Source organism: Eleutherodactylus coqui, chromosome 6 (assembly GCF_035609145.1).
Source record: "Eleutherodactylus coqui strain aEleCoq1 chromosome 6, aEleCoq1.hap1, whole genome shotgun sequence".
Lineage (NCBI taxonomy): Eukaryota > Metazoa > Chordata > Amphibia > Anura > Eleutherodactylidae > Eleutherodactylus > Eleutherodactylus coqui.
In genome coordinates this window covers 24,183,179-24,211,066 of record NC_089842.1, presented here as the reverse complement: position 1 = coordinate 24,211,066, position 27,888 = coordinate 24,183,179, and the positions used below count along the sequence as shown (strand labels likewise).

Below are 27,888 nucleotides of genomic sequence, written 5' to 3'. Positions count from 1 at the left end.
CAAATCTGCCCATCTCATTCTGGTATCGTGATCCATCCACAAACATTTCAAGGTGGGGGTTCAGGAGAGGCTTATCTGTGACATGAGCAAATCCAGCTGTCTCCTGCTCCATCAGAGCAGCACAGTCATGCTGGTGCTCGGTGTCAAAAGCTTCCTCTTCGCCCAGGGAATTGACAAAAAGTTGATCCCCTGTGCTTACTCCCCCTTTTGAATCAGTGTCACCTAATGGCAGTAAGGTGGCCGGATTCAAAGTTGTGCAACGTTGAAATGAGACATTGGATGAAGAGTGTACTGCAAGTTCCATTTTAACCTGTCTAGCAAGAGACAGATGTTTACGGCTCACCTGTGTCAGAATTCCATGTACGTCATGGGGCGTGAGGACCACAAGAGGGTAGTCTAGGACCACCTCAGAAGCTTTCTCAAGTAGTGCTTGTACAGCCAGAACTGCTCTTACACAGGAGGGTGAACCCCTGGCTACTGCATCAAGATGTGCACTGTAGTATGCTACAGGGCGCTTTTTGTCACCATGCTCTTGTGTGAGGACGGCAGTAGCATGTCCCGCCATCTCAGTCACGAACATCTGGAAGGGTTTATCATAGTCTGGCAGACCCAGTGCTGGAGCACTGGTAATCTGTATTTTCAGCTGATGGAAAGCTGACTCGGCTTCCGGAGACAAAGCAAATGGCTTGGAACTCAGGCAGTCGTACAGAGGCTGCATGGTCATGGAGGCAGAGCGAATCCACGGCCGACAATATGAAACTAACCCCAGAAATGTCCGCAACTGAGCATGGGAGGTAGGGAGTGGCATGTCCTCCACCACCTTGGTACGTTCTGGCGTGAGGTGTTTTGTACCAGGACCTAGGCAGTGACCAAGAAACACAACATGAGATTTGCAAAACTGTAATTTGTCTTTACTGGCTTTACACCCACTGTCTGCAAGAAAACAAAGGAGGCTGAGTGAGGCCACAACGCAGGTAGGTCTGTCCAGTGCACACAGTAGGAGATCATCAACATACTGAAGCAGGGCCACACCTGGTGGGACCGTCCATGCATCAAGTACAAGCCTCATACATCGGGTGAATTGATTTGGGCTGTTTTGTGCCCCTTGTGGTAGGACAGTCCAGCAGTACTGTTTTCCTCGGAACGTGAAGGCGAACAGGTACTGGCAATCGGGGTGGATCGGGACGGACATAAATGCATTGGCTAAATCGATCAGAGTGTACCAACAGGTTCCGGATGGTATGGTGGACAACAGAGTGTAAGGGTTGGGGACCAAAGGTGTTTCTAGGATGGTCACCTTATTGATTTCTCTTAGATCGTGAACCATCCGGTAGGTATCAGGTTCGCCTTTCTTCCCTTTCTTTTTAACTGGGAAGAGTGGCGTGTTAGCGGGTGAGACGCAAGGTTTTAAAGCATTCAAGGCACATAACTCTGTAATAGTGGAGGCTATTGCGTCTTCCTGTGCCATGGCTAGGGGATACTGGCGGATCATGGGGGCTTTTTCCCCATCTTTGAGATATACCATGACTGGGGGTACGTGGAGATGGCCCAAGTCTGTCTTCCCTTTTGCCCAAAGGGTCTCTGGCACTGCTGAGAGAACCTGTGTATCTTCTGGGGTCAACACATATACAGTACAAGAAGGAGGCGGAGTGACCAAGTCTGCTGCCATGAGACAGAATACTTGGTGGTCGGCCGCAGAGGTACTGACATGAGCCTCACCGGAAGGATGGAGCTGAATGCAGCACCCCAGGGGTCCCATCACATCGGTTCCCATGATGCAATCCCCAGCGGGTGACACCAGGAAGCGAGTGAGGACTCGTGACCCTTGAAAGGAGACTTCTATGGGCTCGGTCTCACGCATGGGTGTTGGTTCACCGGACACTCCAATGGCTATGGCTATGGAGTCTGAGAGGGGAATACTAAGGTCGTTGACTTGTGAGGTACTGACACATGATTTAGTAGCCCCTGTGTCAATTAAAAAGGGCACCTCCTTCCCCTGGATTTTTAGAGGCTGAAATATTTGTGGCCCACGTGCGTCAGTAACTATAAGGGACACGGGGGAAGGAGTGCCAGACCTTCATTGGTAATTGGTATACCCGTTATTTCCCTGTGGGCGGGATGATGTGGTATTGGCCGTACTTCCCTGTTGCCCCCTTTCGTCTGACGTGTTCTGTCTAGGGCGTTTAGGGGCTCTACAATTACGGGCCAAGTGTCCAGTCTTCCCGCAGTTATAACACTTACGGGTCTCCCGCCTGGGGTCTGTAAGTCGGACTGTGTCCCCCTCCATGGTGTAATGTTTAACCATAACACTCTTTGCGTGGTTTTCTGTGTCCATGACAAATCCTACAGCTTTCTTATATAGATCACGCGGTCTGGCCTGTCGCCAATCGGGGGTACATGCTTTAACGCGTTCAGACAGGCGCTTATCTATTCCTTGCATAAAGGCTTCACAAAAAGCAGCATTACGTATTGCTTTTGGACAATCATATAAACCCAGATCTCTGCCAACTTCCTCTAAACGGCCAAAGTAACATTCAATAGACTCGCCCTTGTTCTGTCTACACTGGGTTAGGGCTGTACGTCTCTCTTGGGCTTTATCCTTAAACCAGGTTTTAACCTTGTCCACATATTGAGTACCACTAGGTAATGTCTGGGGGTCATCTGGGCGATCTTCAAGACCACAAAATTGAGCAATACTATTGTAAAGGCCCAGAGGACATTTTACATTCATAAGACATTCCATATCTGTCCAAGTGGCAGAATAGTTTTTCTGTATGACTTCCAACTTTCTATGGAAAGCTGCTGGCTCTGTCTGGGGATCGGGCAGTTGCTGACACAGTGCCATCTGGTCTGTGGCGCTCCAGGGTCGCCATGTAGTGACTGTAGACCCGGGAGTTGGTCTATGTGCGTCCGTAGGTCTGTCATTAGAAGACGATGGTCTGTCAGTGTCCTCTTGTCTGACCGTGCCCAATGGTGGACTCGGTCTGTTTGTTTCTCTATAATGGGTAGTGGAGGTTGTAACTGGGAACAAGGGAATCGGTTGTCTACACTGATCCCTGCGACGTGGAGTCCCACATACTGTACAGAGTTCTTTAAAACAGGCATTCTGTTGACCACAACGTGGACAATCCCAAGCCGGACCTCTATTTACTTCAGGGCCCGGGGATCCTGATTGAGGGCTGTAGGGAGGTGTATCCATCTGGGCAGTAGCCTGTGGATACGTAGGAGGCAGGGGCGGCAAATTGGGATACAGAGAATTAAAGGGATTATTAGGAGACATTGGTGGAGTGGCCGGGACGACAGGAGAGACTAATGGAACCGTAGGGGTTTCCATGGGAACGTCTATTGGTGGCCGGGGCATAGGACAATAAACTAAAATGCCCTCGCCTCGGGACTCGGAGTCCCAGTGTTCGTCTTCTGCTGTTTTAGAGCAGTCCAGAATAGCCTTCATGCCTTTTTCCAAACCCTTTTTTCTTATTTCCTTTCTATGCTTATCCTCATATTGTGACCAAAATTAATAATTGAATGTTCCCGCCTTCTTAAGGCCTATACGTTTGTAAACTTTATAGGCTTGTCTGCAAATGTCCTCCCCTTCTCTATCTTTAATTATCTCAATAGGAGTCTGATATATCTTAGATTGTTCAGACCCCATCTTGACCACTTCCGACTATTCTTCACTAAGTATACAGGACGTATATTTCACACAGTAAACTAAGATAATCACTGAGACTATCTGGGAACACACAGTTCCCTGTCCCGGAATAGATTTACAGAACTAAAACGTGGTCAACTTCAAACACTAGAATTCAGGGGAGACCAGACTTCGCCTCTTAGGGAACTTTTAGTAATATTATAACAGATCCAGAGTAAGAATATGACTGCCAGAAATGAGACTATAACAATAACAATTATTTCAATCTCCAATACAGACAACATGACTCTTTAAGTCCCAATGAGTGAGTTCTTCCGTCTAGGACAGTTAAATGAACTTATTCACTCTAAAATATGGACGGGGCAGAAAATATAGGAAACAGGCAACAACATACCTCTAGTCCGTTAGAGACACACAGATCAAAAGAATCCAGACTGTATAATAGTAAGATAAGCTCTTACCTGTACACCGGTGTTTTAGTCTGGGGTCTCCGAATCCAGTATCCACGTCAACGGGCCAGGAGTTTGTTTCAGTCTACTGGTTGCGATGTCCCGTAAAGGTAAGCCCCGCCCCCTAGTTGGACGCCAAGAACTGTCGAGGGTTAATTTGTTCAAACAGACTGGTCAGATATGTTGTCGGTTCCAAATTGACCTAAGCAGGAGGAGCGCTCCTTTTGAGAGTCAAAGTACTGACCATACACGGTATATGGTGAAGTAATGAACTCTAAGTCTTTATTGGCATAGTCTCAGTTTATATAGAAGATCGCCCACGCAGGGATACGACCTCTGGTAATACAAGGAATAACCTCATGATTTCCATACATCTTAAACTCATGACTTCTATATCTGACAATAAACTTATGACATTTAGGCTTGATATATGACTTTTAAGAAATAGCTGATTTCACATGACTTTCAGACAACATATTAATTTTTAAAGAACTGATGACTCTCTGTGGTCAAGCCATCTGCTATGGTGAACTTCCTGATTCCACTTAGATCAGACGTACTTCCTTAAAACAGTCATGACTTCTGTTACACATACAATATATTGCTAAAATATTCTTTTTGCTAAAATAGATTGATAAGCATATATACGGTACTCATTTTTGATAAGCGACATATATTAATTTCTTTACAGCCCCTCTTGGCCCTTATCAACAGTGATAGGGTCTACCTGTTTTCCCTTCTCAACAGTGATGGGGTCCTCCCATACACTCCCTCCACAGTGATGGGGTCCTCCCATACACTCCCTCCACAGTGATGGGGTCCTCCCATACGCTCCCTCCACAGTGATGGGGTCCTCCCATACGCTCCCTCCACAGTGATGGGGTTTTCCTATGTGCCCCCTCCACAGTCATGGTGTCCTCCTATGTGCCTCCTCCACAGTTATAGGGTCTTCCTATGTGCCCCTTCCACAGTGATGGAGTCTTCCTATGTGCTCCCTCCCTCTACAGTGATGGTCTCCTCCTATGTTTTCTCCATAGTAAGTGTCCTCCTATAAGCCTACAGTAACAATGTAATCCTCTATATTCCTTAAAGTAGTAATATCCTCCAATGTGCTGCCTCCGCTGTGATGGGGTCTTCCTATGTGCCCCCTCCACAGTGATGGGGTCTTCCTATGTGCCCCCTCCACAGTGATCCGGTCTACCTATGTGCCACCTCCACAGTGATGTGTCCTCCTATTTTTTCTCCACAGTAAGTGTCCTCCTATAATTCCCGACAGTAACAATGTAATCCTCTATATCCCTTAAAGTGGTAAAGTCCTCCAATGTGCTGCCTCCACGGTGATCGGGGTCTTCCTATGTGCTCCCTCCACAGTGATGGGGTCTTCCTATGTGTCCCCTCCACAGTGATGGGGTCCTCCTATGTGCCCCCCCCCCACAGTAATGGGGTCTTCCTATGTGCCCCCTCCACAGTGATGGCTCCCCCCTATGTGCCCCTGGTAGTGTTAAATCTCATTTACTTGTGGGCGGAGTCTGTCCGCTAAGCGTGATGGAAGTGTTAGAGGAAAGCTCTATCGCAGCGGCACCTTTCCAGGGCCTTACTAGTAGCAAAAAGCAACAAATATAAGGTAAAATGGGCAAGAAGAGAGGAGGAGAATATCAGGAAACTCCCAGACCAAGTAGAGGACAGTCGGATCTACATTCATTGGAGGGTGAAGACTGTGAGCATATTTTTAAAGGATTTATGAGAGAGCTGATATTGTATGTCATGCGTCCTGTGCTGTCAAACTTGCAAAGATCAAGGGGAAGGTAAGACACATAGGCCATCGGGTGAAAGATTTAGAGTCCTCCTCTGCTTCTATTACCACTCACTCCCTGGAGATGGCGCAAGTAATTAAGGAACAGCATAGCATACCCACCTGAATAGAGCACTTATAGTGCAGGAGGACTTAGAAAACCGCAATAGGCGCTGTAATGTGCGCATCAAAGACCTGCCAGAGTATTGGGGTGCGGGCACCCTGCCTAAGGGGACAAAAGAGATCTTTGTGCTCCTACTAGGAGCTGACAGGGCAACTACTATCTCTATTGAACACATTCATAGGGCACTCAGACTACCACCCACTGTGTCATAAACACCAAGAGACATTATATGTAAGCTGCAGTCATTTTCAGATGCTTTGGCTATCTTGAAGGCTGCAAAAAACTGCAGAGATCTGCAATATACAGGTGCACCCTTACAGGTTTTCCAGGACTTAGCCCCGTTGACCCTAGTCAAGCACCACTTCTCGCGCCAACTACTCGAGGCTCTGAGGGCAAGGGACATAAAATATACTTGATTGTTCCCTTTTGGCCTAGGAATTACCTGTAGGGGCCAGAGACTAAATATTAGCTCCCCAGAAGATCTACCGAGCTGTTGGCAGCACCTGGAACTGAACCTGATAGACCTCCCATGCTGGTTGCCTTTTCTGGAGCTGCCGAGATTTTCATGATTAGAGACTCCAGAGAGTTGGCATTTAGCAGGAAATTCTAAGTCTCTGAGAGGCAAGAAGAAGAAAAATAGAGTTGAAGTCTCAGGTAGTGACACCTGATTTCATGGACACTCTCGTAACTTTGATTACTCTGATATCTCACTGCTAGTTCCTGTTCGGGTTTTGGCTAGCTGTTCTAGGAGCTCTGGCTGGGAGTCTGCACCTGACAGCACATACCGGACAGTTGAAGTCCAGGTGTGGGTGTCAGTTTGTTGACTCCTCCCCTGGTTCTTTACGGGGGTTCTCATACCCTTTGCTAAGACATGTTTTTGTTCCTATTTCAATGTAACTGCTTCAAGGTATAGGAACATCTTATATATTGTTTATTTCTCCTATCACAAGAGGTACCTGATCGTGCCTTTCTGGTCAGGCTGTTTTTGAGTAACATTCTACTGCAAGCTTGCAGTTCGATTACCTCGCCCTTTATTTCTGAAGTGGTTCCAAGTTTGTTGGGAACCAGTTCTAATCTCATATAAGATAGTTATTACATCTATTCCTGGCAGATAGACCCTACATTTTTTCTTTCCTCCCTCCCTACTTGTGTCTCTCTTTTCCCTTTCCCTTCCCCCCACCACCCATCTATTGTCTTGAGGGTGAATCGGAATAGGCTCTCTGTGGTACAAATCACATTTTTACTGTGTAACGCATTTATTTCCTTTTGTACATATCTTCCCCACCTGTCACTTGACTTGGTATCCAACGGCTGGCCTACCTCTGACCTCCTGGCACTAGGATGGAAGGTCTGCGGGTAACATCTTTCAAGGTAAGGAGCCTCAACTAACCCTTTAAAAGGCATAATGTTTTGCTTCTATTAACCCCTTAATGACACAGCCTATTTTGGCGTTGAGGACCAAGCGATTTTTGGTATTTTTCCATCTCCATTTTTCAAAAGCCATAACTTTTTTATTTTTCCGTCAATGCAGCCGTATAAGGGCTTGTTTTTTGCGTGGCGAGCTGTAGTTTTTATCGATGCTACTTTTGGGTACATAGACTATATCGTAAAACTTTTATTACTTTTTTTATGATAGCAGGGAGAGAAAACGCATCAATTCTGACATAGATTTTTTTTTTTTTTTTTGTACAGCGTTAATCATGCAGCATACATGACACACTAAATTTTTTCTGCGGGTCGGTACGGTTACAACGATACCAAAATTCTTATATTTTTTTAAGGTTTTTACACTTATTTGCAATAAAAAGCCATTTTTTTTTGGAAATCTTTTTTTTTCTTTATAAGTCCTGTAACTTTTTTATTTTTCTATGTACAGAGCTCTGTGAGGGCTTATTTTTTGCGAGATGAGCTGTAGATTTTATTGGTGCCATTTTGGGGAATGTACGGCTTTTTTGATCACTTTTATTGCATTTTTTGTGAGGCAAAATGCTAAAAATTAGCATTTTGCTTCTGTTTTTTAGCGTTTTTTTACGCTTTTTGCCGTACAAAATTAAAAGTGTGTTCAACTATTTGTACACGTCGTTACGGAGACGTCATAACCCAATATGTGGGGTTTTAAATTTTTTTTACCTTTTTTTATACTAATATTAGAAAAAGCATAAAAAAGGGTTTTTTTTTACTTTTTTTAAAAAAATTTTTTCTTTTTTTACATTTTTCTTTTCTTTTTTTTACATAATTTGAGTCCCTCTGAGGGACTTACAACACTGTACCGATGATCGCTGTCATAAGGCATGGCAGAGCTACTGCTCTGCCATGCCTTATCGCTTATACAGCGAACATAGGCATAGGCAATACAGGACGCCAGTGTCTGGCATCCTGTTGCCATGCTGACAGGCCGGGCTCTCGCGATAACATCACGAGAGCCGGCCGGAGACACAGAGGGAGCGCGCTACCTCTGTGAACTCTTTCCCTGCCGCGATCTACTTAGATCGCGGCAGGGAAGGGGTTAACAGCGGGGGGCGCATCTCCGATGTCCCCCCGCTGTTGCAGCAGGACGCCGGCTGTGATTGATCATATGTGATCTCGCGCTATCCCCAGGACATACTGGTACGTCCTGTTGTGGGAAGTACCAGGCTCCCAGGACGTACCGGTACGTCCTGGAGCGGGAAGGAGTTAAAAAGGTACGACATACTTTAAACAAAAAAAGGTTTCAACTCTCTATAAATCCATATATTTTGTCTGTGAGACTCGATATGCAGATGTGGAGGGCAGATTCCTGTTTTTAAAAGGCTCGATTAATAATAAGATGACCATTGTGAAGCTCTATGCCACTAATAATAATCTTTATATGTCTAGAACCAACTTATTCTGCAGTGCTTTCAAGCATGGGATAAATGCAAACAATACAACAATTACAATGTGAGATACAATCAATTTGAAACAAATAGGGTGGGGGTAATACAGGAGGTACTAAAGGAGGGGGGAGCGAGGCATGGGATCACAGGCACTAGCGGATTTTTTGTGGAAATCAGTGATTAGAAAGCAAACAGGGTGGGGCAGTAAGGTGATGCCCGGGTAGAAGTTGTATGTGATAGGCAGAATGGAAGGTTTGGGGAGCCATAGGGTCTGCAGTTGGCGGCATCGGTCGGGTCAAGGGTTGGTTTCTTAAGCAGAGGGAATATGATAGAGTGTTTAAATGAGGAGGGAAAAGTGACAGAGGTTATGGAGAGGTTGCAGATTTTGGTGAGGTGAGTAATGAGAGCTGGGGAAAGAGACCGAAGGAGGTGAGAGGGGAGAGGGTTGCTAGTGCAGGAGGTGGGGTGAGCAGCGGAAAGCAGCCTTGAGACTTCTTCATTTGTCGTTAGTTCTAACATAGAAAGTGAGTAGGTGCTGGATGCAGTGCTGAGGAGACTGGGATCAGGGCTAACCATGCAGTTTTTGGAGATTTCTTTTCGGATGTTGTCGATTTTTTTTTTTCTTTGAAATAGGCAGCTAGTTCTCCAGCAGTCAGATCCATCATGGGGGCTTGTTCTTTAGGGCTCAGGAGGGAGTAGAAGGTCTCAAAGAGTTGTTTAGGGTTGTGGGACAATGAGGAGACAAGGAAGGTGAAATAAACTTGTTTGGCATGGTGAAGGGCGAGGTTATACGTTTTAAGCAGGAAATTAAAGTGGAGGAAGTCTGCGAGCAGCTTTGATTTTCTCCATAGCCACTTGGTGCAGCTAGAGCACCACCAGATAAAGCGCGTTTGGGACGTGAGCCAAGCTTGCCGTGGTCTGCGGTTAATGGCTCGAGTCACGAGCAGTGCCGCTTCATTCAGTGCATGGCTGAGGGTAGTGTGGTAGTGTTCGGCTGCCAGGTTAGGGCAAGGGAGGAGAGAGATAGGGGACAGGGAGGACTAAATGGTTTTCTCAAGTCCATTCCTCTTTTCAGAGGTTAGAGCACTTATCTATCTCCTCTGGTCTCCTAACCTACCTAGACAAATCCTGTACTGACCCAATGACAATCTCTGATGATGCCCTGTTACATGTGGACCTGTGTCCTCTTCAGCTGACCCCACGGGAATGGAGGTGGCGATTAAACACTTCACTATTGGACTCTGCTGAAGAGAGAGCCTGCCTCACCAAACTTATTAATGAGTATTTCCAAGTAAATTTATTAGGGGGCCTTGGGATTCCCATGGTGTGGGAAGCTCATAAGGCTTTTGTGAGAGGTTTGATGATAGCACTGGGATCCAGAGTTAAAAAGTTGCAACAAAAGGATATAGATAATCGTCTATCCCAAATAGCAAAACTGGAACAAGTGACCAATCAGAGAATACCCACGATGTAATGGGATCTGGTATGGGTGGTATATGAGGCAAAAATACATGAGAGCAGGTATGGAGATGAAGGGAATTTGCACCTGGACAGGAATGTTAAATAGAAGTTCATGGCTAAGGGGCATGGGCTGGCATCTGCAGGAGAAAGACGCATGGCTGATCGGCTCCTGAGGAGACCCACAAATATTCCCCGCTCTAGAAAGCTCTCTGGGTGCCTCCAACACCTGCCGCGTGCTCCCTGTGAGGAGAGGTATGTACAGGGTATCTGCCGGGGTCCCGATACGGCGCCGGAACATTGCGGCCTACTCACCACCTGTGGCTGCAGGCGTTCCTCGGATGCTGGTCCCGGCAGGACTCCACTTCCGGTCCACAGGCTCCCGGTCAGGGAAAGAAAACTGCCAGCGCTCCCCATCTGGTGCTGTGAGGAGAAGACCGTCAGCGCTGTCATCGGCGCAGTGAAGAGGGAACCGCTGGTGCTGTCATCTGCCGCTGGGGAGGGAGGTCTGCCAACGCTCCTTTCAGCTGCTGCAAGTGAAGAGCCGTTGTATACAGCGGGGTAGGGAGGTCAGTTGGCGTTTCCTTCTGCCGCTGGCAGTTTGAGGAGAGGACTGTCGGCACCTCCACTTGCCCCTGGGAGTCAGAGTATCCTGTCAAGGATCCGCTAAGGGGATATCTGAGCTCCAACAGGGGAACCTGGCACTGCACCAGCCACCATACTTGCCTTCCTTTATGGTGGGGAGAGGCGGCAGGCTTATGCTTGCAAGCTTTAGCCTGCCCATAAGGTCCAGCCTGTGCTAGGTGCACTGCAGGCTTCACAAATTAACCCTTTCTGGCAGGGGCTTGGAGTGCATCCCCTGGGTCCTTTGAGGGAGATCCTACTTGCCTGCACAGTCAGGAGTCCTCATAGCCTGAAGCCCAGGGCTTCCGTACTGTGACCACACAATATTCCCCTGCAGCTGCACATGACAAAGAGAGAGTCTGCACCCCACAACTAATAAAAAATAAATAAACCCTGAAAGAGCTTGGGATCATTATCCAGTGCTACTCTAAACATTTTCAACTCTGCTACATGCAACTTTCACATTGGGACGTCTAACTAATTCACTCTAGCGCCACCTAGTGGCCCAAAGCGAAAATCGCTATTATTGATTACATATCGACTTCTCGCGGAGTATTTCTACAGATTCATTTTAACTTATCACAAATAAGTACTTTTGTCGCGCCTACAAACAGCCTAAGACCAAAACTAGCAGCGTTAGAGTGACCAACTTACAACTTATCTCACATACCAAGCTGCTCTCCTACGATCCTTCTGCCTCCTGGAAAACCGCTGCAAGATAAAAAATATACTAATGTGAACAAACGCAGACACAATGGGGAAGAACACCAAAATTGCCAACCCGGAGACAAACAAAAATACTAAAGCTCCCAACAAATACCTGGAAAGTGCAAAAAATCTTCAAAAAAACCTCACTAGAGATTTCAAGACTGATGAGAACAAAGAACACTGTGGAGGAAGTCAAATCCTCATCCCTACTTGCTCAACCCTTACTCTCGGACTCAGATAGTGTTAAGGGTTAATCTTGTTTCTAAGTAACATAACATAAGAAAAATAAGGATAGATAGAACAATGATGTTGTTTTTAGTCTGGACCTTGCATCAAGGGCATTGTGATAAGACACAAAGGCGCCAGATAAGGAGTCAATAGACAAATAAAGCTATGTTAACAGAGAAGACACAATTATTATAGAACTATTGTCTAACTCACCAGTAATCTCCTTACTTGGGTAATTGTTTAAGCTTTGAGACTATTTGGTAGATGTCAATAAGTCCTAAGTAATTTCACCTTTGTACCAGCAAGTAGTTTGACCTTCGTACCAGTAAAGTAGTTTGACTTTTGTAACACTAATCTTTGTACCAGGCAACATTTGGATACGCCTTCTTTCTCTTGTATAAGAACTGGCAATGTTCACAATAAAGTAGAATTCATTTTGACTCTCTATGCTGTGTGTGTAGTGGGTTCTTATGGTTCTCCGGGTACTCGTTATAACGTTCCTTTGAATTTGGACTCAGGCAACATCAGCACCGGTCTCCATTGAAGACCCCCAACAGTTTACTTGGCGCCCAACGTGGGGCGGGGACTCCTTTTCACCTGCAGCCGATACCTGACGACACCAACTGCCAACAACCCAGGACCGGGATCACGAGACCCCAGATCTACAAAACACCGGTGTAAGGTAAGCCCTTGACTTGCTACTCCAGCTCTGGGCTCCCCTGACTTGTGTCTACTGTTGACAGAAGGTTAGTCGCTGCATGTGTTACTTTCAGGTTCCCCGCCTCTTTGTGTAGTTTGTTCATGAAACTGTATTGGACGGAAGAACTCACTACTGGGATATTTTCATGTTGCCTGTAGTAATTGCTGAAATCTGTTCGTTGATAGTCTGTGTCATTTTAGCCATAATTTGCTTTTACTGGATCTGTTATAATATCACCAAAAGTTCCCTTAAAGGAGAAGTCTGGTCTAAGCCCCCCTAAGTAGTCTAAGTGATTGCTGTAGTAGTTCCGTAAAACTATTCCAGGACCAGGGACTAAGTGTCCTTAGCGCAACTGTGTGAAATAAGGTCCTGTATACTTAGTGAAGAATAGTGGGAGTAGAATACCTTCGTGGTTGAAAATGGGGTCTCAACAGTCTAAAGCTTACCTCCCCCTATAGAGATAATTAAGGAGAGGGAAGGGGGATACATATGCAGACAGGCGTATAAGATATACAAACAAATAGGCCTTAAAGAGGCGTGAATCTTTAACTATGAGTTCTGGCAACAGTACGGGAGAAAGCATGAAAGATATCAGAGACGCTGGTTTCTAAAAAGGAACAGGTTTGCAGAAAGCATCTAAAGGGGCAGTAGTGAGCCCTGGAATCCCCCTACTAACCTCTATACAGGTACAACTTTCGGGTTGCGAGAAGCGTAGGTAAAACAGGACTAACTTTAAATAGTAACTCCTGGGGAAATCTTCTTTTGTAGAAGAGGAAAAATAGAGTCAGGGAAGGGATAAGAGGGCTCTAAGAACAGACAATATGGGAAATGTACAGGGCAAGTAGTATGCCTATATGGAAAACAGCTTAAGAAATAGCAAAAGACAGAGAAAGCAAGTTAGCCGTGGGGAGAGAATGTAGTAAGTTGTTGAGAAAAGCAGGTGTTTAGAAATTTGGGAGAAGGGAGTCTTAGACCAGCAAGTTTGGAAAAGATTCAGAGATAGTCAAAGGTTGGATAAAAACTATGTTAGACAGATGGATTGAGGCAAGTATAGATACGGGAGTAATGAGTTATCAGAGAAAGGGAATCCTTTTATAGTCTGCGTTCCGTTGGGACATAAAGTAAGTTCTTGCAGAATCTGTGGACAATTATGTGACAAATAACCATTATTGTTTGTCTTGTATGTCTTGATGTTATGTAATCTAATCTTTGCTGTACGTCTTAGTCTTCTTCATACAAGTGTAAGGAAGTTATACCCCACTCATGTCTGTGGGGGTTTTTAAGAATACAAGGGTTAAAAATGCGGAAAATGTTGCACTGTAAGAAACGCTTATTTTCTATGTGTTTAACTATTCCCTGCCGTCTGTGTTTTATATCCTCAGAGAAATATACCTCTTGTAATTACTAATGATTAATGCTGTTTAAAGTCTGAATGTTCTGGCCACTTTCTAAAATCTTAGCTATTGTTCTGTTGCATACAGAGATAAGATTCAGGGTCATAGAAAGAAAGACAGACGCTGATGAAATAAGAAACTTGTAATGAATTACGTGAATTATACGGTCTTAAAAATAGAAAACATATATGGATTTTAAGGTATATTTTTGCTTTTTGGGTAAATGTCAGCTCTGTGATTGGTTGGACGTCTGTATCACTGCTAAATGCTGTTAATACTGTACTGTCTCTGAGAGAATGTTCTGTAGGAGAAACACGCAAACGACCAGTATCAAAGGGGTGGAGCTAGATGATGCAAAATTACGTAATGTTTCATCCCTCTCTTGTCTTCAAAGGAGGGGGTGAGAAGCTTGAGCAGTTAGGAAAAGTTTTTTTTTTCTTCTCAAATTTGATGAGACATTGCAGGCAGGACCAGATTAACAATAAATTTGCTTAAGGAATATCATATTCCAATGTGGATAGATGCTTGTGGATTATTCTGCCTTGTTGTAATTTATGTCTCTGTTATGTGTACTGATATCTTACAAGCCTTATCTGCATCCATCAGATTCTCACCGGATGGATCGGTACGGGTTGAGACCTCAGGTGACAGTTCAGAAGAGTTTTGTAAACTAACTGCTCTCTTGGTGGATCCGGCTCATGTATTTGTCTTGACAGCTACTACAGAAACTCAGCTTTCCGCAGGTCCTGACAAATAATAAGCCACCTCCAAGACAGCCATATGGAAATTGAGTATACCCCCTATGATGGTAAATCTGAAGCCAGGATACACACCCCTGGGTCAAACAGTATCCCTTTAGTCTCCCACAAGAAAAATGCAGATTGGGGAACAAGTGGGAGACTTGGTTCCAATGGGGGATTTGCGTGAGATACGTTCTCCAGCAAACACCCATCTTTTTCCAGTAAAGAAAAGACGCTGAAGGGTCGCGATGCCTCACGCGCTTCCTTGTGCTGGAAAGTCCTGAAAGCATATTGGGCACCAATGTGATGGGACCCTTCGGGATGTTGTATCGAACTTCACCCGTCCGGTGAGGCTCGTATACACCCCAGGTCTGAAAGTCACCCGACCTTTTGTCGGATGGCAGCAGACCTAGCGACACTTCTCCCTGTCCTCACTCTTACACACGCAGAGGAACAAGCTCTTAGTGTCGTTCCTTCGAGCCTTTGGGCTACCAGTCAGACTGACCTCGGCAGACTGTCAGTCCCACCGGTAATGGTTTACCTAAAAGAAGGGGAAAAAGCCCTCCATGGTCCGTCAGTACCCCTTGGCACATGCCCAGGAAGATGCAATTGCAGACACCGTCTTTCTTTTATGCCAAACTTAAAGCCCTCAAGGAATGTGTCTCCCCAGCCAATATCCCTTTGTTCCCCGTCAAGAAAAAGGGTATAAAGGGCCAGCCAGACTGTCAGTATTTGTTTGCATTTACTTTCAGAGAAAAGCAGTACTGTTGGACAGTGCTGCCACAAGGGGCACAGAATAGCCCAAAACCAGTTTCATGAACTGGTTTTAGACGCCTGGCCAATTCCCGAGGGCACCGCCCTCTTGTAATATGTTGATGATTTACTTTTATTTGCTCCTGACAAAAATAGTTGCCTCAATGCATCACTAAGCCTTTTGTGTTTCCTCCATCAGAGTAGAATGGCTGCAAAGCCAGTAAAGAGAAACTACAGTTCTGCAAATCTCATGTTGTGTTTCTTGGTCACTGCCTAGGTCCTGGTACAAAACACCTCACGCCAGGACGTACCAAGGTGGTGGAGGACATGCCCCTCCCTACCTCACATGCTCAGTTGCGGACATTTTGGGGTTAGTTTCATATTGTCGGCCATGGATCCGCTCTACCTCCATGACCATGCAGCCTCTGTACGACTGCCTGAGTTCTAAGCCGTTTGCTTTGACTCCGGAAGCCTAATCTGCTTTCCATCAGCTGAAAATACAGATTACCAGTGCTTCGGCATTGGGCCTGCCAGACTATGATAAACCCTTTCAAATGTTCGTGACTGAGATGGCGGGTCATGCTACTGCTGTCCTCACACAAGAGCTTGGTGACAAAAAGCGCCCTGTAGCATACTATAGTGCACATCTTGGCGCAGTAGCCAGGGGTTCACCCTCCTGTGTAAGAGCAGTTCTGGCAGTACAAGCACTACTTAAGAAAGCCTCTGAGATGGTTTTAGACTACCCTCTCGTGATCCTCACCCCTCATGACGTACATGGAATCCTGACACAAGTTAGCCGTAGACATCTGTCCCTTGCTAGACAGATCAAAATGGAACTTGCAGTACACTCTTCATCCAATGTCTCATTTCAACGTTGCACCACTCTGAATCTGGCCACCTTATTACCATTAGGTGACACTGATTCAAATGGGGGAGTAAGTACAGGGAACCTGCTTTTTGCAAATTCCCTGACTGATGAGGAGGAGGCCTTTGACGCCGAACACCAGCATGATTGTGCAGCGCTCATGGAGCAGGAGACAGCTGGGTTCGCACATGTCACTGACAAACCTCTCCTAAACCCCACCTTTAAATGTTTGTGGATGGATCTAGATACCTGAATGAGAAGGGCAGTTTTTGTCACGGGTTATGCTGTGGTCATTCTGCACGAGGTACTGATAAGTAAACCACTGCCTCCACATATGTCAGCACAGGAGGCCGAGTTGTGCGCTTTGACTGAAGCCTGTAAACTAGCTGAAGGTGTAACTGCCAACATCTACACAGATTCTAGGTATGCGTTTGGTGTGGCACACGACTATGGGCCTATTTGGCGTGCACGGAGCTTCCTCACAGCTCAAGGCAAGCCGATAAAGAATGGTGAAGCTGTAAGTGCATTGATGAAGGCTATCATGTTGCCAGAACAGGTGGCCATAGTGAAGGTTAAAGCACACACCCAGGGTCAGTCCATGGAGAGTAAGGGCAATGAGAAGGTCAATAAAACAGCTAAGGCTGCAGCCCTACTGGACAGAAAGGACCATGTGTGCAACAAGGTAAAGACTCGGTCGGCCCCTCACCCTGATACGGAGGTGGGAACCTCTGAGGAGGGTGAGAACACCCCGACAGGGCTCACACTCCCTGTTGATGTAGTACTCAAGCCCACTAAAGCGGAGGAGGAACGATGGGCCCTAGGTGGAGGGAAGCAAGTAGGGAACGTGTTGATGATGGGAACCAAGGTATGTTTACCGGCTGCTGCCTACCACAGCTTAGCGTCATTGGCCATGGAAAGGTACATGCCTTGCGCAATGCTATGGTTTCAATGGTAGACAAGGTTTGGTATGCCCCAGGGTTTGACAGGATGGCAAAAGCATATGTCAAGGCATGTGAAGTGTGTGTGTTACACAATCCTGGCCAGGTGGTGAAGACCCCTCGGAAATGCTCACCCCGACCATTGTACCCCTTCCAGAGGCTACAGATCGACTACATTCAGCTGCCCAAATCAGGAAGGTATGAGTACGTGCTCGTGTGCGTGGACCTCTTTTCCGGGTGGCCTGAGGCATATTCGGTGGGTAGGGCCACGGCACGAGCCACTGCCCAAAAACTGGTGTCAGAGTTGGTATGTTTGGGGTTCCAGAGACCATTGAAAGTGATAGAGGTACACATTTTACTGGTGAAGTAATGCAAGAAGTTATGTCAGCATTAGGAGTGGAACAAGCCTTCCATACTCCCTATCGTCCGCAGAGTTCAGGAAAGGTTGAGAGACTTAATGGTACCTTAAAGCTCAAGATCCAGAAAGCCATGGCTGAGACTGGAAAACCATGGCCAGAGTGTCTCCCGATGGCCCTTTACTCTGTGCGCACCACCCCTAATCGAAAGACAGGTCTTTCTCCGTATGAAGTACTGTTTGGCTCAATGCCAAGATTAGGCCTGTACCATCCGCAGGCCCTGCAGCAGGGGTGTGATAAGGTTACTGAATATGTACAAGAACTATGTCGTAAACTGAAAGTAACACACGATCTAGTGTTTTCCTCAATTCCAGACCCTGACAATCTAGAAGGAACTCATTCTCTGCAACCTGGAGATTGGGTGGTCGTGAAAAAGCACGTAAGAAAAGCCCTGGAACCAAGGTTTGACGGACCATACCAAGTTCTGTTGACAACGCCTACTTCGGTAAAAGTGGAAGGGAGAGCTACCTGGATACACGCCTCCCACTGCAAGAAAATTCCTGAACCGGAGGAAAAGTGATGGGTGGGATCCCGGCGTTGTTTGGGTGGGGGGGGTACTGGGCATTTTGACTTTGACATCTGTATTTTGTCTTATCGGACTGTCCTCTTATTGGGGAACACCACTACAAACGATCCACATTGAGAAGCGATGGACTGGATGGGCAGAAGGACATCCCAATATGTGGGAATATCTAGCAAAAGACGTATTAAATATTTCCCACATGTGTATGCCCAACCTCAAGAGTGGAGAGGACATTTTGCGGACTCCTGTAGAGACTCTTCGAGACATATACTCAATAGTACACAATGATAGTGATGTAGTAGATGACAATGTTGTTTAGGAAAACATCTTAATATTCCTTAATATATATGAATATTGTCCCCATTGTGATGCCGTTGAACATACACTTTGGACAAATATGACTCAGTTTCAGGTGAGAAATGTTGCATTGGCTGAAGTGTGTTATAATTTTACTTGTGACCCTAATGAAATCGGGAAATGTCAACAAATTAAGGCAGCAGAAGTAACAGCTACTAATGATTCTCAAATACTTTGCAATCGTACGACTAGTCAGTGCCGACAGCTGGCCAATACTATGCAATGCAACAATACGATTAAAAGCCCTAGCCATTTCCGACATGTCAAGCTACCATTAGGATGGGTCCTGTCTTGCGGCAACTTGACTTATACATACATCCCTGGTAATATTTCAGGAGGACCGTGTGCATTGTCCAGGCTAAGTATACTAATGTACCAAAAACCTAACAGCCCAGGATCCATGAATAGACGAAGACGGGAGGTGAAGGGGCTAGATAGCAAGTGTGAAGGACCACCCACTTTACTGAGTTTTTTTGGAACATATGGCACTTGTTGTCAGTATTGTGGGTGTTCCCGGGCTGGCCCAATATAACGCAAGAGTAATTAATGGTCTAGCATGCGATATGGTAAAGGGTCTGAATGCCACCTCTCAGGCTTTGGACCTTCTTCTATTATATATACAGGGAGTTAAAAAAGCAGCCCTACAGAACAGGGCCACCATAGATTGCTTGCTACTTCCGCTAAACCACGGATGTGAGGAATTTGAGGGGATGTGTTGTTTTAACCTCTCTGATCACTCAGAATCCATACACCAAAGAATCAATAACTTAGGGAAAATAGCTGCCAGCATAAAACAAGATGAAGATCAGGGGTGGTTTACCTTTCTTAACCCTGCCAATTGGTTCTCGGGGTTAGGAGGTTGGTTCATGGGAATTCTACAAAGTATATTACAAGTGGTAATGATAATCTTATGTGTATATATTGCAATAAAGGTAATAATTTCATTCGTAGCTAAATGTACTGAAAGCTGATTTCCTGCACCCACTTAAATGTCTTGGTACCCTAGATGGACATAGAGTGCACCAGTCCTACCTGGGGATCCGTCTGGAGTCGGCACCAACGGGTGACAGTACCAGGAGAAAATGGTGGCTCTGATGTCCAAATGGGGGATTATGTTAAGGGTTTATCTTGTTTCTAAGTAACATAACATAAGAAAAATAAGGATAGATAGAACAATGATGTTGTTTTTAGTCTGGAACTTGCATCAAGGACATTGTGATAAGACACAAAGGTGCCAGATAAGGAGTCAATAGACAAATAAATCTATGTTAACAGAGAAGACACAATTATTATAGAACTATTGTCTAACTCACCAGTAATCTCCTTACTTGGGTAATTGTTTAAGCTTTGAGGCTATTTGGTAGATGTCAATAAGTCCTAAGTAGTTTCACCTTTGTACCAGCAAGTAGTTTGACCTTCGTACCAGTAAAGTAGTTTGACCTTTGTAACACTAATCTTTGTACCAGGCAACATTTGGATACGCCTTCTTTCTCTTGTATAAAAACTGGCAATGTTCACAATAAAGTAGAATTCATTTTGACTCTCTATGCTGTGTGTGTAGTGGGTTCTTATGGTTCTCCGGGTACTTGTTATAACTTTCCTTTGAATTTGGACTCAAGCAACATCAGCACTGGTCTCCATTGAAGACCCCCAACAATAGCAACCTTGAAGAGGGTGCGCAAGCTCAGGAGGTCTCAGAATTAAGAGATTACATCAAAGCCTTACCAACTAAGGACTGCATCAGAGACATATTTAAAGAATTTACCAAGACAATCAAAGAGGAGATATTGGAGATGAGGAAGGATATAAAGTAAATATACACAAGAGCACAATCTCTGGAGGACACTTATACTCAGGTGGTCAGCCACTCCGAGAGAGTAACAGAGATCCTCATAGATAAACATAAAGAAGCCTATTTTCAAACGCTGCAAATTGATGACATTGAAAACTGTTCAAGGAGAAACAACATCCGAATCAGAGGAATCCCTGAATCTGTCCTAGATAAAGAAATACCAGCGACTCTAGCCGCCATTTTTAATGAGCTCTTGGGTAAATCAGACGACCATGATCTGGGCCTTGAAAGGGTACATCGAGTCTTTAGACCCAGATCAATCAACGCAGACAAACCGAGAGATATATTGTGCTGCCTGCAAAGCTTCAAAGTCAAGGAGGAGATTCTGTACAAAGCCAGACTGGCTAAAAAGATAGAATATGCTGATAAAGAGATCTTAATCAGGATTCATTCTCCAGATATTGTCAACACAGATCAGAATCTGCTATTCCACAAATTATTCTGGAACCCCCAACCTGTTAAAAATGCAATCTCCAAAATCTATAAAGCCCTGATACAGTATGAGCTGCTACCCTCCTTTATACCCTGATGGAAGACCGAACTAAAGACCAATTTTACTACCGATGAAGTGAAAGATATCCTCCGCAATTCACATTCGCCCTCCTCCTCCACTAGGTTTCAAGAATTAAACTATAAAATTGTCTCCAGGTGGTATAAAACCCCAGCCCTACTCAACAAAATAGATTCAGATTATTCCCCCCTATGCTGGAGATGCTCAGATAGTGTTGGCACCTTCACCCATATTTGGTTCTCATGCCCGCTCCTACAACCATTCTGGGAGGAGATCCAAAGATCACTTGGCCTTATTTGTAAAACTAATATCACCCTCAAACCTGAGATTGTCCTCTTGAACATGAATATCCCAGGTCTCCTAGTTAAATACAAATCTATTGTTCCATTTCTCACAAATACAGCTAAAATTTTAAACCCCAGGCATTGGAGAGATAGCACAATTCCCTCCATGCCAGAATGGTATAATGAGGTGAACATTATATGCTCTTTCGAGAAGTTCAAAGCCTGTTGTGAAGGGGGTCTGGAGAAATTCATGAATCTCTGGAATCCCTGGTTTATATTTCTTTGCAACGTCCCTGGCCTACCACCATAAATCATTGATCCCCCCCAACCATTGGATTGCTTATCTACTCAACTATATGTGTGTAACACATAAATGTTCTATTGTACATTTCTAATAGTTTTTTTCTCTTTTCTCTGATATCGGAGTGTATTTTCAGCAGAGCTGTCATTGTTCTTTGTATTTTACAGGATTGATTGTTTTGTAATATGATTTACCACTGATTTATTTCTATTTCTGTTGTAACTCCTCCCCCACCCTATTAAAATTGAAAAAAAAAGAATATATACAAAAAAAAAGAATTTGTGTCTGTATGATGTGTACTTAAGTGAGTAAGTATGCAGCCGTTTAACATTTTGGAATACTCAGAAAATTAACCTCTTGTCTCCTCCATAGACTGCAGATGCAAACGTTGCGAAAGAGGTGAAGGGGGGTATTCTATTTAATGGAAAAACTAGTAACATAAAAGATATATATAATAAATAAATTATATATATATATTGTATATATGCAATTTAAGATAAGTGAAAATTGTACTGAGCTGAATCACAAGGGCTGTGATACATTCACATCCCGTCCACAGCCAAAGAGGGGCATTATGGCTGTGGAGGGAGGGGTTCCATAAAGGGAAATTGCCCATCATGCAGAAACCAGACATAGGAGCAGATGTTTGGTACAGTACACCCTCCCTAGCCGGTCGATCGATAATATGTAAACAGGACATACGTTCTAGTTTAATTGAACCTAATAAGGAGTGGGAGTTAATAGATTTTGCTTACTATAACATACAAAACCTTTACAAAATTGATTAGTGGAGGTTCCGCTGATGGTACTTGTATCCAGCTGTTGGCTCTTTAAGAAACTCTCCTGTAAATCTAATGAGTACGAATGTGTGAAGTGCTATTAATACAAGTATAATGAGGTATTGAGGTATGCTCTGATCATCCTTATTTTTGCATTTGAGGTTTAACAGTCTAAACAACTGGCTGGACTCAAAGGGGTGGAGCTGGATGATGTGGAAAGAGGGAGTGTGCATTGGGTCCCTCCCCCAAAAAAGGAGGGTGTGAGGGAAGAACTCTGAAAAAGCTAGACTGACAAAGTATGAACGTTGCTAATTATAAATGTACAGATGATAATGATAAATCTTAAGATTGTGTTGTAAACTTAATTAACTTTATTTGTAATGTTTGAATAATTTTAAGGATTTATTACTGTTTGTTCAAAAGACTAATTCATAAGTTGTATGTATAAAGTATATAGACGTTGTTCAGGCTGCCATAGAAATAGATCTTTATTACAAATATTTGTTTGCTGCAGCAGAAGGCTAATAGGGTCACTCTGGGCAGAGATTGATAAAATTGATATAAAGAAACTTCTTTATATCAATTTCTTAGTAAAGACACCTCTTTCTTAGTTTGCCCACACGATCGTAACAGTGTGGTAGTTATAGGCGCATTTCCCTGATAAACCTTGATGCTAAACTCCTGGCTAAAAGACTAAAAGACTTCATCCCCACCCTGATCAATGGGGAGCAAAATGATTTTGTTAAGGGGAGGGAGGGAAGGGACAATCACCATTACAATTCAGTATCCAAACCACATTTATCTCCGCACTTATTTGCTTGGTTTTCTCTGGATTTGTTTGGAGATCGCATCTGGTAAACAGTTTAATGGCGAAGAGAGGCTGAGAGGGAGACATTGACTTGCCCTGCATCTATGACTTCTATCAAGCCACCTAGCTTAGTTACTGGAAGGAACTAGTATATTCCACAAGGGATCCGCTGTTATATCCAATGGCTGAGGGATTGTTGGCAATACTCTATTAGAAGTCCTCTGGTTCCCTATGAAGAGTACATATAGATCAAGGGGCTTTGATTTTACCTAAGCGCTTCATCTCCCCTCCAGTGCTGGCTAAACTGGCTTTTCTTATTTCCTAGGAAAAAGAGTTGAATTTTTCCCTCTCATCAAGGGATACGAAATTTATTTTGAGAGCAGCCTTCGGTCTTTCCCCTTGTGTACTTTCACAGGAGAGTCATTACTAACTCTTTGTGAGATGGTACTGTAAGGACTGTGGATGTGGAACCGCTGTGTCAACCTACCAGGTAGGTCATGATGCAATCAGGCACGGCTGACAGCTAACCCCAGCGTGGGAGGTAAGATACCAGATGTACAAGCCCCGTATATGGATGAAAACTAGGGAAGGTATCTTGCCCTGAACTGATAACCAGGAGAGGGAAACCCTTGCCTATAAGCGAGGCTGACGTCCTAATAAGAACAACCGCACGGTCTTCCTCTAGGCGCTTGAAACACCCCAGAGGGGTGACCCTGGGCACCTGAGTAAGAGCTGGGAGGGATAAGTGCTGACTTGTCACTGTGGCACTTACCCGGCTCCGGTCCCGGAGGGATGATACTCAGCCAAGGCCAGTGTAGAATCGCAGGCCAGCTTCAACACCCCTATGATGGGGAATGCCAATAAATGGGATGGGGGGAGTAGTAGTACTTATCACTCGTGACACCACCGTTCCCACACACTGGTATCTTACGTGGTAGAGAAATGAACACAGACACTTGTGCATAGTACCTCGGGCCCCCAGGAATGATCAGGGCCCGGTGTAACTTTTACTTGGGTAATAAACTTGTATAACAGGTAACAAGTTAGCAGGCTATTACTCAGAGGTAGGGAGGATACACAGGATGAATAGGGTCCTACGTAATCTGTATGGCAGCGTTCCTGGACTGTCAGCACTCCAGAGTAGGAAGGGGGTTAGGGGTCACTCCACAGACACTCTGGCAGACAATTATTAAAGAAGGCTTAGCCAATACACACCCCACACAACAGGCGCGTGGGTGTCACAATAAAGTATCTCTGTGTGGTGCTCCTAACTGTGGACGGCCGCACAGGAAAAGCCTGTAGTGTTAACGGATACCTGTTTTCAGAACTTTTTGTAGGGCTCTCTCTCTCTCTGATGACAGGAATCACTCCTTCACATTCACACTCCACTCCTTTTCCTCCATCTTCACCTACATGGAAGCTGCAGGTGCTTCCACGTGGCTGTGTGTTAGCACTCTCTCAGGTAGAGAAGATGGAAGACCTCTTCCCGCTCTCAAGCTCTCACATTTATCACTTCACTTGTACCACAAGACAAGACAAGCTGATACATCTACATGCAGGCAGTAATTTTATTACTGTTAACCTCTCAAGCGCTGCCGCTGTGCAACACACACACTGGATATGGCAGGACAAGGTTTGCACATGCATCTACATAGGACAAAACATGTATGACATTTATGGAGAGGACCAGGATGTTGTTGTGAGCCACTACACACTGACTTACCCTGGTGGGCCAGAACACCTATAGGACAAAGATAGAACAAGACCAGGGAGTACAGAAACAAAGGAGGAACAAGGGGCAAGGATAAACAGAGAAGCAGGCTCACAGGAATTACGAACAACAGAATACACAAATGGAAGATACAGAATACAAGCAAACAGCAAGGTAGCAAGGTAACTGCCGAAGCAGTAGCTGAACATGATGTGATAGGAACACATCTCTCAACAGCACTGCAGCAAGGACTGAAAGGCCCAGGGCAGCTATATAGGGCGGTAAGTAGAAAAGGTGCATCAGCTGATCAGGAGACCCAGAAGCAATTAACCCTAGGAGTGCTGAATGAGAATAAATATAAGCTCAGGGAACAGGGAAAATGGGACGACGTCCATGTCTGCCAGACACAGAAGCAGTGGATTGAGTCTGAACAGTGCATCTAACAGGTACAAGACTCCACAATGGCTATATGCTTATAAATTGGCCTTGCATGACAGGTGCTGGAGGTGCGACGCAGCAGTAGGGTCTTATCTGCATATCTGATGGGATTGTCCAATCATCATATCATTCTGATGGGACATAGAAAGGGTTTTGGGGAGATGCGCCCCTAGCCTGAAGATTACGCTTGACATGATTTTCCTATGGAAGCCTTCTGCATGCTTTTGCCCACTTAAGCATAGACTGATTGCTTTCCTACTAGATGCAGCTTAGGCCCTGATACCTCTTCAGTGGCTTCAAAAGATACTCCTAACTTGGGTGCAGTGGAGAGAAATAGTAGATCTCATCTACAATTTTGAGGCGCTATCAAGTTGGTCAAAAAACTCACATGATAATTTTTTACAGATATGGAGTTCCTGCCAGAATCTCAGGGAAGATTGTTAGAAGTTATAGACATGGGTTTTCACTGCAACTTGCCTAACAGGGCAAGATATGGTTTGACACCCAGCGCAACAGGAATGTCTAATCCAAGGGGTCCGAATAAGGGTCGCCAGGTTGGGTCCTGTTCTGGCATACTGGGTTTATGCGGAGGAAGGGAATTGGTGTGGTGGATCTGTTGGTTGCTGGGGGATCAGGTGACTGTACAATCGGATGCAGACTCATGCTGACCCAGGATCATGTCTACCTCATGGGAGAGAGAGCCTGACCACCACGGCCCTGCCATCTCCACGGCTCGTCATCTGCAGCCTCTCACCTTTTTTCTTTGCAACTTGACTATTCACCTCAAGACTTACCCCTCTCTCCCCTCTCACCATCTCCTTTCCACGCTGCTCCCTCCACTCATACCCCCTTACCTTTTTTGTCCATGCTTGGCATTAGTCTTTCAACTGTGTCTATTTCCTGACATGTGATGCCTTTTATCAACAAACTAACATTTTATGTGAGTGTTATTGTGAGTCCAATTTGGACGAGACTGCTGTAAGATATGATAATGCCGTTCTGTTGTTTTGTGGAATAACATAAAAATACCAATAAAACCTGATTTACAAAAAAAATTTCTGCACTGTACAAAAAAGGGGAAAAAAATCACTTCCCTGACAGCACAGCCTGGAGTCTGACTCCTCCCACACATGTGACTGATCACATGCTCATGGCATTATCAAATGTCCTGATTATTACATCAATGGTCCTGGCACCCGTGCCTCATTGCACCTACCCCCCCCCCCCCCACTGCTTCCCCAGCTCCGCCCCTGCTGCTGTTCCATCTGACTTACTAAGAATGGTATTCATACATTCAGAGGGAACCCCCAAGGGTTATTTTTGTAGACATAACAGTGCGGTCAATTACCCTTTTCTGTCTTCCAAAAATAAATGGAAAAGAATGGAAACCAAATCCAACAGAAACACCTTTTGTCCCCATTTGACTAATTAAAGTCTGTGATTCTGTAGTGACCTGAAGTTCTTACTTCATAAAATGCATAATATGAATTCGTACAATTGTTATTTTGTAATGTGGTTATGTTCACCTTAAGAAAATTGCTAACATGGAGTTGGTCATTGGAGAACCATTAAGTCTAAACCAGAGGGCTACAATGTACCGAATAATTGAGTAATCTTAGGTTCCTGTCTAGCCGCTGCGCAATATGCTCATGGGAGGAACCAGAGTCCATATATAGACCCACCCAGTTCTAGAAAAGTTCTAGACCTTACGGCATTGAGATCGTGCCTGCTTAGCGGCTATCGTGCCTGCTCTGCATCCCATCAAGTATCGCATTTTTTGGCTTTTTTACCGTCAAACTAGGACATGAACAGTCTGCAGGGACTTACTGGCACGTGAACTGCAGAACTACAAAACTTGCCCGAATGTGAACTCAACGGACATAACTCATGGACAGGCATAACACACTGACTAACGTTCAAAACACTTGCCTGCAAACCTGCATACATAGCCAGACAGAATAACTATAGAATTTACAAGGTATTAGTTTATATTTTGGCCAAGATACTCAAGCCTGCAAGCCCACTTCAAGGGTCCTCATTGTCTCAATCTTGTAGGAAAAAGTGGTGCTTCCAGTCACCAAGCTCTGGATTCTGTTGTACAGTAATTGGACTGTATTAGACATTGTATTGTTTGCTTGGAACTGCCATAAAAGTACGTTTTCCTGTTTCACCCTTAGGGCGCCTTCACACGACCAGAATATAATTGTGAAATTCGCGATCGTTATCCATGAGTACTGAAAAAATAGAACATTTGCATGTCTGCTCACATGAGAGGATAACAATCGTGATTTCCATAAGTGGATTTAAAATCGGATTATATTTTATTTTTGTCTGACCTGAAGCCCATCCATAATAGGCATTGCGTTTAGGCCACAGGTGCCTGCATCATAGCCTAGTGACGGCTTTGGAAAAACAAACATTTAAAAAAAAAATCTGTACTGCGCATGACCGACAGCGAGCGTCTACAGTCATCTGCAATACAGAAAGCATAGTTACGCAGGGTCATTGGCCAGAGTCAGAGCTGGATTCCGCTGCAGGCTCCTGCATGCAGAATCTGACACGGTCGTGTGCGCCGGAAGTATCACATCCTCCCCTCTTCTCTCCTTTCTTGCAGAACCAAAGAGGTGA

General features: G+C 44.8%; 1 protein-coding gene across 2 annotated transcripts in view; it reads right to left on the bottom strand.

The window, feature by feature from the left end:
• Window positions 1–27,888, bottom strand: part of LOC136631958 (venom serine protease inhibitor-like) — a 125,293-nt gene that overhangs the window by 39,337 nt on the left and 58,068 nt on the right. The window lies entirely within an intron of this gene.